Consider the following 17,622-nt stretch of genomic DNA (forward strand, 5'->3'; position numbering starts at 1 on the left):
TCAGAAGCTTTCATGGGATTTTGACTGCCGGAGAATTAGTTTCGCTCCTTAGACTTGTTAAATATTATTTATCGACTCAAAACACTCAATAAACAATTGAGAATCGCAATTTCTGAAGCGAATTCGCGAATTATCTGAAGAAGCAACAAGAATTCTCTTCTGTCAATTAATTTTTAATTAAACTCAGATGAAGGAATATACTTACGTTCTTGGTACTTGAGAATTTAATTTAATAAATAACAGAGTTTCGTTCGCAACATTAAATTAGTATGGATATGTATTGATCGATAGATATGTCTAACTTCAATCAGTCATTGTGACAGACAAACGGCCACATTGAATTGCGTAAAATGCGCAAGAGTGTCGCAGCAAATCGTCTGGAGATAAATTTTGCTCTGATACATGGAGTTTCTTGTACTTATTTCAATAATTCGAATATGAATTAGAGTTGATTTTTAATGATATCTATTTACCTGCTATTCTGACAAATTGTCAGTTTCGGCTGTAAAAAGAAGACAGCTAATTATATAAATAAATACTAATATGATTCTGAAGAGAAAAAAACAATACAAATTCAAAAAATTACATTAATATATATGGGTTTTGAACGCCGAATTATTTTAATGGCTCCCCATTGTTACAATAATGTGAGAATTGAACCCAAGGTCGTATGAAGTTTTCTCTCAGTTTACCCCGCAGCAATTTCAGCGTACCTGAACTATGCATTTGGAACCCCTATTAATAGGAAACACGGAATATGATTTGAGATTAATCTTTTATCATTCTACGTTTAATCGAACGGATAACCAAATTTATTTAAAATAAATTAGTACGAACATCGATTTTCATAAAATGACTTGCAACATTTTCCTATCTTTGTTAAATCCGAGAGTTATTAGAACTAAAAGTCGGCTACGGCTCGCTTATCTACTACTTTTAATGCTCCTGTGAATAGGCTATCTCGCTCTTACAACTTTATTACGAACATTAATAATAATATTGATATATTTTACAACAATCTTCCTACTTACCGTAATTTTGTATATTATGCTTTTAATGAGGTTAAAGTCTGTATTTAGTTTTAATTTTTTACTGTTTGCTGGTGTTAATTTTTCTTTGCTTGTTTTGCCATGTATATTATTTATAGCAAACATCTTTTAAGTTCAATAAAAATAACTATCTACTATAATAAAAAAATAGGGGTTGATCCTAGAGGAGTGAAAATTAAGGGTTGTATGTATTTTTGTATGCTGTATCATAATAAAATAAAAACAAAAAAATATCAAAAAAATTTTTTACCCTTAACATTTAGGGATTTGAAAGATAGATAGTAGCCGATTCTCAGACTTACTGAATATACATAAAAAATTTCATAAGAATCGGTGGAGCCGTTTCGGAGGAGCATGGGAACTAACATTGTGACACGAGAATTTTATATATTAGATATAAGTGATATGTGTGTAAAATTTGTGTAGCCATATTTTCTCGTATTTTTAAGCATACCTGTTGTTTTATTATTTATAAATAAATTGGTACAACCAGAATTTCAATGGAGAAAATTTCCCACTTGACCACTTTTTATATACTTATCAAGTACTAGACAGATCTTGTCCTTATGCTTTGGCAGTTATCATGACTGTCATTATAAAATATAAAATACGCCAATTTATTACATTATTAAGATAACCTTTCGAGTGCTTTTCACGTCACTTTATTTAAATTCGTTGTCACGCAATATTTAAATGTACAAGTTTCAAAATTCAATTTCAAAAGTAAACTCAAAGTAATAATGAAACAGGCTATGTGGCTATGAAATCCCCATACATTCGTAATATTCTAAACATTTATTTATGTTATTTCAAAATATGATCATGTCATGCAAATAAGTAGAACCAGTATATAATCGCCTATTAAGCTATCATAATATTTGATATATAGTGGAATTAATAGTGAGTTAAAGGAGATCGTGACACCGGATACTGGGCCTAGATATTTAAATATATTTAAACAACATAATTGGTAAATTAATTTCATACTTTAATCAGTCATTAGTCAGTATATTAAGGCTAATGTTTAAATTTTTAGCAGCCATTTCGAACCATAAAAAAATAGGAAAAGAGAAAAAATTAACCTATTTGTTTGAGCAATATTTTTTTGAAGATTTTTCCACAAATTGACCCATTTTATTTTATGTAACAATATTTGTATGCTTAAAATTTTTGGAAATATATTTCAGTAACGGTAACTTTACGACTTGTTTTTATCACGTCGATTTTGGTGAGAAGAATAATTCATAAGTCCGTTATGGCCACTTTTGAAGACCCATTGTTCACGTTGGAACATGTTGCGCTTTTTGTATGAACCTAATAACCAATTAGCACCAATCATGGTGTGGTTAAGCACATGGTGTGCATAGTTCCTGGGTTCGATAGCAGTTGAAGAAGAGATAGGAGAGATTTAGAAGGAAAAGCGATAATGTTATTTAATAATGTCTTAAATTTACATTGATTTAGTTTTAATTTTACCGCTATACCTAAAGTAATCTGTGCCGAAAAGAGACTGTCATTTCATAACAGCGTATACATTGACAGGAAGAAACAAAAGAGTTTAGTTAAAAGAGTGCATTGATTTCTATTTGGTCTAGACTATTTAATATGTGTTAAGAACACTCTCTCTCTTTGGTCGGTAGCTCATGTCCGACTGTCGTGGTCAGCAAGGAAACATCTGGAGCGGATCTGTTTCCACCAGTTTTTGTCTTATTACAGTATACAGTTTTAAGAACCTTCGGATTAGTCCATCTGGTTGGTGAACGGCCACGTGATCACTGCCTTCTGTGTTAGCAACGCGCCTAATAATTGGTTGTCGGCATATAGTAGAAACATTATATAGGAATCAGTGCATATTACCCGAACAGCATTACATGAGATTGATAATTACTTATAATTTACTACTAATCGCTTCCATTAAAGAATTAAGAAATTACACTCGGTACGGAACCACCGCGCAGCTACTTAACCGGCACTTAACGTATAATTTAAACGTCGAACGCGTCTGCAGTTAATTTTAATTTCCTATAGCGAATTTTCACTCGTTACGACATAAAGAAAAAACTAGATTGACAATTACGATAACAGATTTCGACAAACGATTTGAAGAATGCTGCAAGCACAAAAACATGAGTTGTTATGAACGTATACTTTGTATACACGGGTAATTTGACACTATATGACAATAAATTATTATGTAGTAGGCATTAATTTTTTTTTTATTACAGGGAGCAAGGCAGGAGGCTCATCTAATGTTAAGTGATATCACCGCCCCAAGACACATGCCAGAGGAATTGCAAGTGCGTTGCCGGCCTTTTAAGAATTAGTACGCTTGAAGGACCCTAAGTTTAGGTTTGGAAATACTTCAGTGGGCAGCTGGATTCACATAGTGGTGGGGCGCGGAGAAAACTGCCTTAAAAACGCTCAGTTGTGGAACGACGGAAGTCGAGGTAAATATCGACGTCGATTCAGGAAAAAAAGTGTCCATGGGCGGTGGAATCACTTGATAAGTGAGCCTCCTGTCCATTTGCTTATCTATAAAAAATGAAAGAGAATAGATCTATTTAACACGTTCACTGCGTAACAGGCCGATATCAGCCTGCCGCGGTATTTCCGCTGGTGCGGACGAAGAAATCTATGTCCCTCTCGCTGGTGCGTAACGATTATCTCAGGTGTTTGTAAAAATTCGACAGGGACAAATATATATTTCATCTTGCGGTCAAAATTGTAGGTTTTCTCCATCAAAACATAACGGCAGGCTTTTATCGACCTACCACGCACTGACGCTGCTTTGCATCCGCTGAGTGCGGCAGTGGGCCTATTTCAGCCCGCCCACCCAACAGGCAGCTGGCGACCCGATACCGCACAGAGCGCGCGCCCGACCAGTTAGTGTTGTGCTATCTAACTGATCTAACATAGCGTTCGATATTATCAACTATGGCAAGCAATACAAGAAAAATACAAATTTTGGAAAATAGAGTAATTCGCCTTGCAGTTATTGACAGTGATAGTGACAGCAGTGAAGAAATATTTTCCACTAAGAAAAATAAAAGTATTTCTGTTTCCAAGACAGGCATACATAAGTAAATAAATAAATTTTTCAGTTCCTTTAGTAGTAAATGTCAATTTACGATTAATTTAACTTGACGATTCAAAAGTGTACTTGGTTACCCACTTGAATAAAGATATTTTGAGTTTGAGTTTGAGTTGAGTTTACGATAATTCTGTTTTATTTTCGATATTTCTCTGTCCCATCACTACTAAAAATATATTCTAGTGCGGTTCAGGTCGATATCGGCCTGCCGCTTTTCCTGCTTTATTTCTCATTTCCTGTTTGCCAGATCCCGGGGCGAATCAAACCTAAGGAAGTTGGGTTCAAGGTCATTCTAACAATATAAAAAAAAAATGTATACATTATGTTTCCACAAAGTTATAGCAATTTAATCTATCCTAGTGCTGTTGGGTCTAGAAAGACCTGCCACGCACCGGCGGAAATATCATTGGGGGCGCATTTTGGCCCGCCGCCGCACCTGATGAAATATTATTATTTTACTTGCCGCAGTGAACGTGTTAATAACTCAAACCCTTCTTATCTTCTGGATCTTAATATTAAAAAAACAATGATAAAAATATGTTTAATCTACACTAAGAGACACTTGACCGTTTGCTTGTTTATATCGAATATAATCCAAAACTAGTTTACCGATTTCAGAAATTCTTTCAACATTACATCCTACATTATCCTTGATAAGCTGTAGAATTTTCAAACAAATGAGGAATCTTGAAAACTTAATAATGTATACCAAGGTAATACCCATAAAAATCAATATACTATACAAACTATTGACAATAGAGCAAAGTACTACAGTTTTATAGAAGACATATTACATGTTGAAATTATCCAGCCGAGACGGGTCTAAACGCTAAAGAGCTATAACACGCCTTCTACAAACTCAATAGCAAACTGTCGTGTCGGCGTCTATTTGTGTAGTTCAAAACCTACTACTTTTAAATATGGAAGTGTTAAAAAAACTACCGCTGAGTCTTCTTCAAATTACTACCCTAATTGACCTCTCTTACTGATCTCTCTCTTACTAAAGGTAGCTTATAGCTACCTTAAATAAATATATAGATACACAGATAGAGGTGGACTTTAAAGACAACTGTATAGAAAGGACCTAGGGGAAGAAGGAGAAGATGGCACCCCAAAAAAGGTGATAGAAGAAATAGAAGCGGTAGCAGGAAGTGAATGGAGAGAGAAAGCCATAGACAGAGTCAGTTGGAAAAAGCTGGAAGAGGCCTTTACCCGTGAAGGGGTTCCGATCAACGGTACCGAAGGTAGGTAATATAGGATAACAAGATAAATAAAATAATGTATAAAATGTAAAAAAATTAAGCTGTATATCTTTTATTTGTCATGATTGGAAATTAAACGGGCTTTATTTATTATAATTACCTTAAATAATTACTTCTAACCTAATAAAATAAGTTATTGTAAGATAAAGTAATTGTTAGTGATTATGCAAATGGAAATTAATACTACAAAGAGGCCGAATAAACTTAAGTATGTAATTACATATAAAAACATACGTACAAAAGCACTTAGATTTTGACAATGTTAAATACAAGTTACCGTACAAGGCGAGTAAATATCGGATAATCAAAATGCTGCCGATACTGAGCCAAAAATGTACAAGTTGATAAAAAGCTTTAGATATTACGACTCAGTTCCATGGAAGTTTATCGTTAACTGTGGGACTCGTTAAATGTTTTCGTCGAAACAGGTTTATAATACAACGCGGGTATTAATTGCGGCTGTCATAATGTAACATCGTACGTCAAAATTCCTAATAGAAGTCGTAACTTTATGCATTGTAGGTATGGCAATAATTTGTGTGGTGTGGAAATTTAATATGTAAAACATAAATACTTGAAGACAGTTAAGTCACAGAAAACAAGATTTATAGGGGTGTAATAAAAAAAAGGGGCGTGTACTTATGTACGCGCGTAAGAAGTTATACTTCTTTGGCATTATTAAAAATAGTTTTTGATTGCAAGCAAATACTTAATTACAATTAAATAACCAAACACTGGAAAAGGAGTCATTATAGTCAATAAAGTTCAGTTCACATTTGAAAAATTAAATAAATAAATATTTATTATTATTCTCTTACATTAAGTGTAACATAAATTCTTTTATTATTCGAATGTTGTTTTTAAATTATGTCCAATGCCGTAGCATCTTCCGCAGGCAACTTCATTCTGTTAATTTTGTGTAACGGTGCTCGTGCATCGTAAAATTTCACTCTAATCAATTTTTCATAACGCGCCTAAAGAAGTAAAACTTCAATAATAACATTTCATCGACAACACACACAAAACAGTAAAATACACAAATGGAGACGAAGGATGTAAGTAGGAGTTAGGATAGAATAGTTACTGATAATGCTAATTATTTTTTTTAAGAACAATTGGCAAGCTCCTATAGGTTTGAGGAAAGTATCGCGTATGTTTTTACCATACATTTATTTACACTCTACCAACGTAGCAACGTACGATGTAAATGGGCGGTATTATGGCTAACACTTTTTTTCTAGACATGGGTTATTTTATAGTGCATATATATCCATTTATAGTATTATATAGATAAATATCTATACATACTTATATTAACTACATTATCCAAAGTATCGCAAAGTAAAAAACTATCACTTAACAGTAACCGGCTAAATGTAAAGAGTCCTCAAGACAAGTTTCATCTCGTCTCAACGATAAATGAGAGCGACTTTCGCGATGCTGATTCACGGTATCAATCGGAGAGGCGGCAAAAACAAACCGCCTAATAGCCTTTAACAAATGCCTATAATTCCATTAAATTATCCCAAATGACACAATTAAGGGGCGATAAGCCTTAAAAATTAAACGGATAACATTCTCAATCAGACATCAAAGTCCGTATTATGCGCCTCATAATATTGTGTGATTATTTTTATTCATCTGGTATTGTATGTATGACGTAAGCATTTTCTTTCGACATTCAATTATAATTTGATCGCTTTAATGATCATTAAACAACTGAGAATGCTGTTATTTCAATAAGATTCTCTGAACCTATAGTTGTTTGTAGAACATTAATTATTGAATAACAAGAACATGATAATCACAATTGATCCATGTTTTTCTTACGAACACGAATTATCTGGGTAATTGGCCAATATTTCGGGTTTTAGCTAACTGTAACACAAGTTATGAATATGTTGACATTTTCCCCCTTACCAATGAAAGTGTGAGGAAATGTTTTAAGAAGACTTTGATTTTATGTAGCAGTATTTAATTTAATTTAATTTTAAAATATTATGTTTAATGTTTAATTTCAGTTCTTTTAATGTATTAATGTACTTAATTGACGTAAGTGTTCTGTTTCCTATATTTTGTTTATCAATGTAATCTGTTTTGGCTTTGTATATTGTCTAAGTGTTTTTATTTATAATATAGATATGTGTAGCATTAGGATTACTTATAAGAAAACAAAAAAGTGTAAATAGAACACCTGTCATTTATATCTTAATCATTTTCGCTAATCATATGCAAATTATTGGACTAGATGTCAAAGACCAGAAAACTTGTCAAGCAATGATATTCTAGAAATATACTTAATATATTTTGCATACAAAACGTGCGTCTAAGCGGCTACTCTTTTTGGTACAAATATTATAATCCATTTCCAACCATATTTACCATTTACATACATAAATACGACTGAAGAAATATCGTAAAATCAAGAGCTGAAACTTTCATGAAATAACTTAGTAGGAATTTTTGTGTGTTCAAATTTTCTGTCATCTACAAAGTTATAAATAAAATCTAAAGCTACAATCTTTTAAGGTCTGGGCCTCAGATTTCTGTGTCTGTTTCATGATCATTTGTAAATTTAATAGGCAAGTAGGTGATCAGCCTCCCGTGCCTGATACACGCCCTCAACTTTTTGGGTCTAAGGCAAGCCGGTTTCTTCTCGATGTTTTTCTTCACTGTTTGAGCGAATGTTAAATGCGCGCATATACATAATTTCCATAGCCGGAGATAGAACCAACGACCTACGGGATGAGAGTCGCACGCTGAAGCCACTGGGCCAACACTGCTCTTACAGGGATACAAATAGGCATCTTATAAAACAGACACAGAAATCTGAGGCCCAAACGTAAATGGTTGTAGCGCCACCAGCTCTTGTTACATATATTTCATGCAAATTTAGGCTAATATATTAGATATCGTAAAATGGAAACAAAACATACGATTAGTGCTATTGCATTATATAAATTTTATTATTCCTTAACAATTTAAATGACATAAATGTTGTAACAATTGGTGTTGTAACGTGAATATCTTTTAAGAATTGTCGTTTAAGCATTGTAATGGCGGTCAAAGATATTTTGCCGTAGTCATGTCGTAAATTTTATCGTAATTGTGGTGACATTTTATAAAACCGAGATTTAATGTTTCTCAGTGGATTAAGGGCATTGAAGTTTTATTAATTTGGGCGTTACTTCCTGTAAAATTAACTAACTTGTTTTCATAAGAAAATGTTATGAATTATATAAGGTGATTTTGGGCATTTTCTCAGCTAGTATTTCTATATTAAATCGAAATGCCAATCGTTGCAATGAATCAATTCAAATAGAACATAAGGATAAAATGTATAAATGGTTGTTTTTTTTGAAGTTATACTTCTTTAGGTGCGTTATGAAAAATTGATGAGAGTGAAATTTTACGTTTCGCGCGCACCGTGACACAAAATTAACAGAATGAAGTTGCCTACGGAAGATGCTACGGCATTGGACATAATTTAAAAACAATATTCGAATAATAATAGAATTTATGTTACACTTAATGTAAGAGAATAATAATAAATATTTATTTATTTAATTTTTCAAATGTAAACTGAACTTTATTGACTATAATGACTCCTTTTCCAGTCTTTGATTATTTAATTGTAATTAATTATTTGCATGCAATCAAAAACTATTTTTAATAATGCCAAAGAAGTATAACTTCTTACGCGCGTACATAAGTACACGCACCCTTTTTTTGTATGTATTACAGCGTAAAATATTGCTCATATTTTTGAGATGTAGAACATGCCATTTGAAACGAAAGTTTAATAAATTATCGACATCAAGATAACATCGCATTTACCGAGATTTCAAACTGACAGGCGACTTATTTTCTTTTCGCGAACATAATGCAATATGTAATTTTCGATTAATCTTACTACCATTGATACATTACATTGATATTAATAAACATATTAATCTCAATATATGTATATATTGCTTCTATGATAAAAATGGGCAGCATCATCGCATCTTAATGAAACCTTGCCTCATGTATTGCAGGAAAAAATTCATTGATTCCTGATTAATGTCGTATGCTGCGATAATTGGCCATTTTTATTGCAGACTTCTACTTGGCTTAGCAGGGGTCGCAGCTTGCAGCGTGAAGAGCAAATGTATGTGCATTAATGAACATAAGTCTGGTAATAAAAAATATGTTCAGTTAGAATCTATGTATATAAATTCTGTTCGACCATCTTTGAATGTACATAATTTTATTAAACTTAATAAAAACCGTAGCGTATTTCATAACATTTATCTAGTTTTCTACACGATATATTTATTTTACTAAATATGTTGTTAAGTGAAAATTTAAATGTTTTCGTGATGCTATAAATATGATATAAATTATTTTAGACCATGCGTTAATATACATTATTTTAAGATCTTCGATTATATTTAACTTAATTAAAAGTGTAGCATCCTCTTTCAAGATTAAGTTCATCAACTTTTCAAAACGATATATTTGTTACTAAATATGTAGTATGGGTTTAAATTTTTAATGGTTTTTTGTGGAGTTTAAAGCTACTTAGAAAATATTTTCAAAATCATTAACATTGTATTGCAAAGGTTTCACAATTAAAGTCTTTAATTACAACCCGTCGGATTAAAACACTTAAGCGAACCAAAGTCCAAGTCAGTGAAACCCAATAAATACAACATAACTTTACTTACTACGGCCAAGACAAATTATTAGGACTTATTGCGATATTGTATAATTAAATTTATTATTACTATTAGGGACTGCAGACATCAAATCGCTACAAATTACTATGAAAAATTTATGAATTGTAAAAGTAACACAAAGTTTTTAGAGGCCAAGAAACTAAGAAAGTTTCCTGTAAGCAATATAACCATAAACTGTTCAAAGTTATTTAAATGTTTATATTTGACTGTATAAGAGAATAAAGACATAATTGAAGATTTTAAAATTTTCCATTTAAGAGCTTTTGAATATAAAATGCGCGACATGGTGGAGTAATTTTATCATGGCATTCGACCGACATATCAAGAATTACTGACCGTTGATTTGAAAATTTTAATCATTAATTGCATTACCAAATTAAGCGTTGTTTAACCCAATGATAGTAATTAAATGTAATACTACATCTGGCTTTACAAAAGGGTTTATCTGCAATTACAAAAATAAAATGATTATAAGGTATGTTCAGTATTATTATTATTAATAAACCTTTATTCATAAATCCATACAACAATTGGTTAGTTTATATTTCTTTGTATATTTATAGATTTTTTTTAGTGGTCTAGTAATGTACGACCCTTCTAGGGTAAAAGCCTCCCCAAATTTTTCCATTTCTCTTTTTTTTCCTCTGACTTTTCTTAATGCATTGTTCACATCTAATTGTCTTGTTTTGGATGATAGAGATATTACGTTGAAAGTGCATAATATTAATTGTTATGGGGACTGCCTTATTTTATTTTTATTATTGTCCTGTTTTTTGTTTTTTATATGTAATTTAGGGTAGTGGCGTGGTGGAGGGTTATATCATCATTTACTTTATTATACTTTTTCATAAATTTTATTAACAATATTTTGTAATCCCTGCATATACCACGATATATCCTTGATTGAAACTTAATAACAAATTTAAAAAATCTAACTCGTTGTAAAAACGTAGTTCTAAGTTAACACACAAAAACAAGAATTAGTGTGCTATATGTCAAAATCAATACGTTTTTGACATAAAAATGTCTTGATTTTGATTGTCTTGACTTAGCCATATGAAGCGATAAATATGTCATCTGATCCTAAAGGTTAGATTAAATTTGTAGAGTCCCAGCATCAAACCGAAGATTTATTAGATCAAACGCTTTTATCGCTTATGTTAATGGTTTCAAAAGGCTAAGGTAAAATATCTGGTTAAATTATTACCTAAAATATTTTATTAAGTTTACAATGCTCGGTGTCAGTTTATTCGTTTGGTGTATACAATAAATGAGTTTATAATATAGAGCTTAATAAATTGGCTTATAATTTGGCGTAACTAAATTTCTAGCGCTGCTATCATTTTGGTCTCAAGTTTCTGTTTGTTTCTTGATAATTTTTTCTTGATGTCTAGACTAGATCATCACACCGCGTAACACGCCGTCGATTTTAGTGTCGACATGGAGGTTTTCTTACGATGTTCCTTCACAATACGAGTCAGGGTTAGACTTATGAAGAGGAGAGGGAGAGAGAGAAGAGAATAGATACATCGTAGCTGCATATTGTTTGTTATTTTATTAGTAGTACATAGTTTATTAAAGTTTATATCTATAAGATTTCGTTAAATTTATGTGAAATATCGCAATACTAAAATTTTCTATCCATGTTTTTCACGATTAATTAATTTGTTTCACTTAGAGGGCAACATTCTTTACTCTGCAAACAATCTTATCAAAACAAATATGAATGGAGAGAACGGTATGTGAAGATAATGCGCCCGCAAGCAAAAATATCCGATCAAAATCCACAAAACAATATAATTTACTTCTCAAATGTTGACCATTTTACGAATAGTAATAAAACATTGCCTGATGTATTATTTATGTGTGCATTTTGACAGAACAGTAACGCAATTTATAGGGCAACACCATTGTTGTATATTGAAAGGTCTTAAGTCCTGTTAAGTTATGTACTGTGGTTACAAGTAACACGGTACTAAATCACGAATAATATTGCATTTATCATTGTACAGTGTATGTGTAAGATTATATTATAAAAGTAGACATTCCTACGACAGTGATTTATTCATAATGTGTTAACTGATACCTGTTGACTTATTGAAGTATTACATTTAAATTAGAACGCAACTTATTCAACAAATTGAATGTTTTTATAGTTTGTTTTAGATGTGATGATCAAGGATCGTAGGTTCGATCCTCGGCTTGCACCAATGGACTTTCTATGTGCGCATTTAACATTAGCTCGAACGGTGTAGAGCTCGTGAGGAAACCGGCTTGCCGAAAGTCGAAGGCGTGTGTCAGGCACAGGAGATTGATCACCTACTTGTCTATTATGAAAAACAAAATTATCATGAAACAGCTATACAGAAGTCTGAGGACCTAAAAAGATTGTAGCGCTGGTGGATTTTTTATGGTTAGAAGCTCAAGAGCCGATTTGAAATAACAGTAATATTCTAATTAATTTTGATGACTATTGTATTGCTATAAACGAAAATAGATATATATATATATATAACTGCAGGCTACTAAGCGTTACAAATCTTGGAACAGCAACCCGGCTCTGTAACTTCTAACGACAGCTGCCTTGCGATTCTGTAATTCACAAACAATAAACTACAAGCTCTCTCCTTATATGAATGCCAAATCATAAAATGACTGCTTCACGACTGATTTGAGCGCGACCACCGCTGTGAAAACCGCTGTGAGAGTTCGAAAAGTGAGTTACAGAATCGCAAGGCCGTACCGAATGCGAAGTTTTTGTATGCTAGTTCGATGCAGTTCTCTCATTATCCATATCGCTGACGAAACGATAGGATCACGCAGAACAATAACTCATTTAATTGGGATCAGGATCTCTATTGGAATTTACCATGGAGAGTGTTTAGAGGAGTTGTTCGGTCTAATACCTGTAGCTGAATTTCACTATCGGACGTCAAGGCAAAATACAAAATACCATCCGTATCACCTCGACGTCCGTCGTTCGTTTAGTTTTTATAATTCAACGTTTTGTTTAATTTATTTTTGTATGTTATGTTTGCCTTTAAGTACTTGTCACATTAAAAATTGTATTGTATTTATTGTACCAATGTATCAGTGTGCCGAGCGTAGGCAAGCTTAATAAATAAATAAATAATTCTCAGTACAATAAAAAGTTCTAGTACAAAATTTAAAGCTTCTAATTACTCTTTGTTATCATGTGTTAACAATCTCCGACGATAAAAAGTTAATAGACAAGCGTACAGTCCGACACGGCTTATCGCTATCATCGCAATAAGGCGTCGGATTGTTAAATTCCAACTAGTTGGTATTTATTATAGTTTCGCAATTCATGCTTAATATTTGACTACAAAGCTACATCAAAAATCGATGGAACGATGTATGATAGGGAAGAAAAGAATAGACAAAATAAAAAATACATCTTTACGAAAAACAACTAAGATAACAGATGTTACAATAAAAATAAATAAACTAAAGTGCATGGGGCACATGGCAAGAGGAACAGTAAGTTGGAGCAAAAAAAGTACTAAACTGGTGCCGCAAAGGTACAGCAAACGAAAAAGAGAAAGACAACTTAGAAGGTGGATAGACACAGCAGGTGGTACATGGCAAAGAGTGGCACAAGTAGAGAGGAATGGCGGGATTTGGAAGGGTTTGCCAAAAAAGGGCTCACAGATACCTAAAAGAAGATTGAAATAGAAACGCGTTTTAATGTAAATGTATCCGAATTAAAAGGCTATAATTATTATTTATCTTGAGACAATACGAAGATTTTTTTTACAAAATTCAAGTGTGTTCTTAACCGGAAAATACCCCGAGTATCCTCTGGGAGTATTGTTTGTTTATTTTAAGAGTATTACCTTACTGTTTTTGATTACACCGTAAGAAATCTAGTTTGTAACGTTATAAACTACTTATAAATTGGTTATAGAATTGAAAGCTTTCTCGTTCAACAATATAAAGCATTTACAATCAAAACAGACGTAACGAAATTTCCTATTAAAACTATCAAATAATATAATAATAATACTGATTTGCAAAAAAATATTGTAAGTGCCTAATTCCTTGCCACATGCGTCAGCGTTTAATGTAATACGAAAAGCAATAAAACAATTCACATTCATTAGACATTGAACGTGAAAGAGTAAATCCCCTATGACGTAATTACTTGGGTCAAAAAACTTGAAAAACAACTCTGGCCAAAAATGAATAACATTTATTTGATAGTCTTTCTGTAATGTTTACTATTTAGCTTTTTATCAAAATAGCTGGACCAGCAAGCCTACAGGTTGGCAATAAAAAGTAACCCAACGCCGAATTTTTCAATGGATGCTATTGAGGGAAAACTAGCCCCTTTTAATTTTAAGGTCGTGTACCTCCTTCTCCCTGGGAAACCTCCAAAGTTGGCAATAAAAGGTAATTATTACCCAACAGCAAATTTTTAAAAGAATGAGGTTTTTGAGCGAAAAGCAGCCCTTTTAATTTAGGTCCTTACGTATGTCTGGGAGTCGCAATACGTGCAAAATTAAAAGCTTAAACATTTATACTAATATTATAAAGTTTAAGAGTTACTTGATTTGATTGAAGGCGCTAATTTCAAGAATTACAGTTTCATGGAAGGAGGTTGTATAACATACAATAACGCATGTGAAACCGCAATGCACAGCATAGTTAATATTTCTGAAATAACATACATTTAATAAAGAGTTATTACAGCTAGAAATATATTTATTTATTTTTTTATTTACTCTTCTTTACCATATACATAAACATACATAAAAAAGAGCAGGTTTCATAAGTTATTAGACAACGGCGGCCTTATCGCTAACAAGCGAATTCTTCCAGGCAAAACTAGTATGGACGAAGAAACATCTACAGAAGGTAAAGTACAAGAAGGGCAAAAATAATTAACAAAAAAAAAACATAAATAACATGTAACACTAACTATAACAATCTATTACTAGAACATGTAATACAAACAAAAATGTTAAAGCTAATCCAATGGTTAATGGGTTACAATTAATATTAAGTAGCTAAATTACGAGGCAGAAGAATAATTATCAAAAATAAGATTTTTAAATAAATTTAAAGACTGAGCTCGTCTGATATCATCAGGTACAGTGTTCCAAAGAAGGATACTTTGCACTGTTAAGGAGGAGTGATAGAATTCAGTTTTATGAGTATCAAGAATTAGATTGACACGGAAACGCAAATCAAAACTACCCCCAGAGAGATATATATACGCGTTTAGAACGTTGACTATTCTCTCTCTACTTTTGAAAAGAACTCACATGTATAGATAATTAATAAACTGCATAGATCCGTCCGTTAAGTCTGACAAATTGTCTGCTTCATGTCAGAAATAGTTACTTTTTGTAAATATTTTAATCTATTACTGTTTAGTGTTGTATTGGATGGATTCAAAACTTCAGTGGTCCCCTCATATTAACGGATTGGCGAAGAGACTTAGTTCTGCAGCCTACGCGGTTAAAAAAATTCGCTCACTAACTGATGTCGATACAGCTAGACTTGTTTGCTGTGCCTTTCAATAAATTTAAGAAATGTATTAAAGAAAAGCTGTGTAAAAAGGCTTACTATAAAGTCAACGATTATCTAGTTGATAAAAGGGCCTGGGACTAGTGCTAGACAGGCTACCTCTAATTAATTTGCGATATTTGTTTTAAAATAAGTGTTGTTTGATGATTTGATATTTTAAAAGAGTACCGAGAGTTTTTTGCGCCGGCTTTTTCTCTCGGCCTACACCCTCTGTCTTCTTTGCCGATGCCTACAAATTCAAATTTAATGACGTGGAATAAGTGATACATGTATCTTATGTTCCATAATAAACATATTTTATTTATTTTTTTATTTCTTATTTTATTCTTATTCTGTATATGTATTGTTTTGTATGTGATAGAAATGTAAATAGTTGCCGTATTGGAGTTATCTGTAATGCTAGCTTATTTTGTTTCACTCCAGGAATCTCAATAAAATGCAATCTCTAATAAAGTTCTTTTTCCCCTAGTTCTGGGACCCCTACATCCTAGCCTATCAGACACGCAATCAGGCAGATATGTAACCGAGTGGCTAAGCAGTGTGTGTCGAATTCTCCCCTTTCTTAAAAAGGGACATTATTATCTTGAAGGGTTGGCGTCTCCCGCCGGGCAAGGGCTACTCCGGAAATATCGTCATAATATTTATGGGCGAGTCGGGGCCCGCTGCCCGGCGCTAGCCGTGTTACCTCTCGTGCTATTTTTGTGAGTGACATATCTCTCTAATAAAGTTATGTAAATACATATTAATCTCGTTGGTCAGTCAAACATAGAGTTAAAGTACCAGAGAAAGTTAAGTAACATCTTATCAGTTTCATTCAATTGTCCATTTATGTCTCAGAGTTTGTATGTTATCCGTCTTAATAACGCTGTGTTGAATTTTAAATGCGTAGGATTCACACATGTGCTACGCAGATTGTCTTAGGTTTTTGTTACGAATTCTTTTAATTACTGTACATCTGATACCATAAGGCACATCATATTTAATCACACGTATTTGATTTTAAATATTTTGCAGTATTTATCGCCTCTACGGCCGTAGTCACGCTCGAAATCACTAACTAATTATTTACAAAACTTACAGAACTATCTATATCTTTACTAAAGATAATCAATTTTTTTTTAATTTTAACAAAAATACTGGGAAATATATGTATTGTATATAATACTATTTGGGAGCGTGAAAATCACTCAAAAGACTTAATATTATAATATAGAGTATATAGGTTTATATATTAAAGTATGGTTATATCTAAACACATTATCAAGAACGTACTTAATGTGTGACTTCCTCCTATTGTGTAAATCTGAAAACTTATTTGTTTTCCGTATTTGTAAACATTACGGTTTGCTATATAAAAGGTAGAAGTACACTAATATTTGTATGTAAAAATAAGTTTCAAGGGCAAAACCTCTCAAATTCACCGCTTATTACCAATAGTTACTAATCGTCCGTCATAATACCTTCATAGTTCGTGAGAAATGGCTTTATTTGTGTTCGTGTATGTAACTTACAATATGACTAGTTAACCTCTGATGAAATTCAATAACTAACACAGATTAACACTGCGCATTGTTTAATTGTCCGCATTACTTTGAAAATTAACTATCGCGTTTCACACGAGGCATTTTTCAAAATTCGAATACGATGAACACGGAATGCGTGCAAACGGTACACGAGTTGTTTCACTACTGGCTATAGCTTAGTAGTAAGTTGAAAAGCCTCAGGCTGTGAGGCTGTTGATAGGGTTGTCAAAATATATACTTGATTGACTGTAGGTATTAGATATAGACATAGTTATATCATCTATTACTAACACAAAATAATAATAATAAAAGGAAAATAACAAAAAATACCTGTTGCACTCGGGGAATGCCGCGGTAAAGCTATTGCATTTTTTTTTTCAACTTATGCAATTACAATTATTTATTTATGCAGTATTTCTTTTT

The 17,622-nt window shown here is 32.5% G+C and overlaps 1 protein-coding gene across 3 annotated transcripts in view; it reads right to left on the reverse strand.

The window, feature by feature from the left end:
• The window catches only part of LOC125051527 (inositol-trisphosphate 3-kinase B), a 70,690-nt gene extending 53,335 nt beyond the window's left edge, over nucleotides 1-17,355 (reverse strand). For all 3 annotated transcript variants that reach the window (XM_047651909.1, XM_047651908.1, XM_047651906.1), the window contains exon 1: nucleotides 17,188-17,355. The gene's annotated coding sequence lies outside the window, so the exon portion shown is untranslated. The remainder of the gene's footprint in view (nucleotides 1-17,187) is intronic.
• Nucleotides 17,356-17,622: the final 267 nt, after the last annotated feature.

This window comes from Pieris napi, chromosome 8 (assembly GCF_905475465.1).
Source record: "Pieris napi chromosome 8, ilPieNapi1.2, whole genome shotgun sequence".
Taxonomy (NCBI): Eukaryota; Metazoa; Arthropoda; class Insecta; order Lepidoptera; family Pieridae; genus Pieris; species Pieris napi.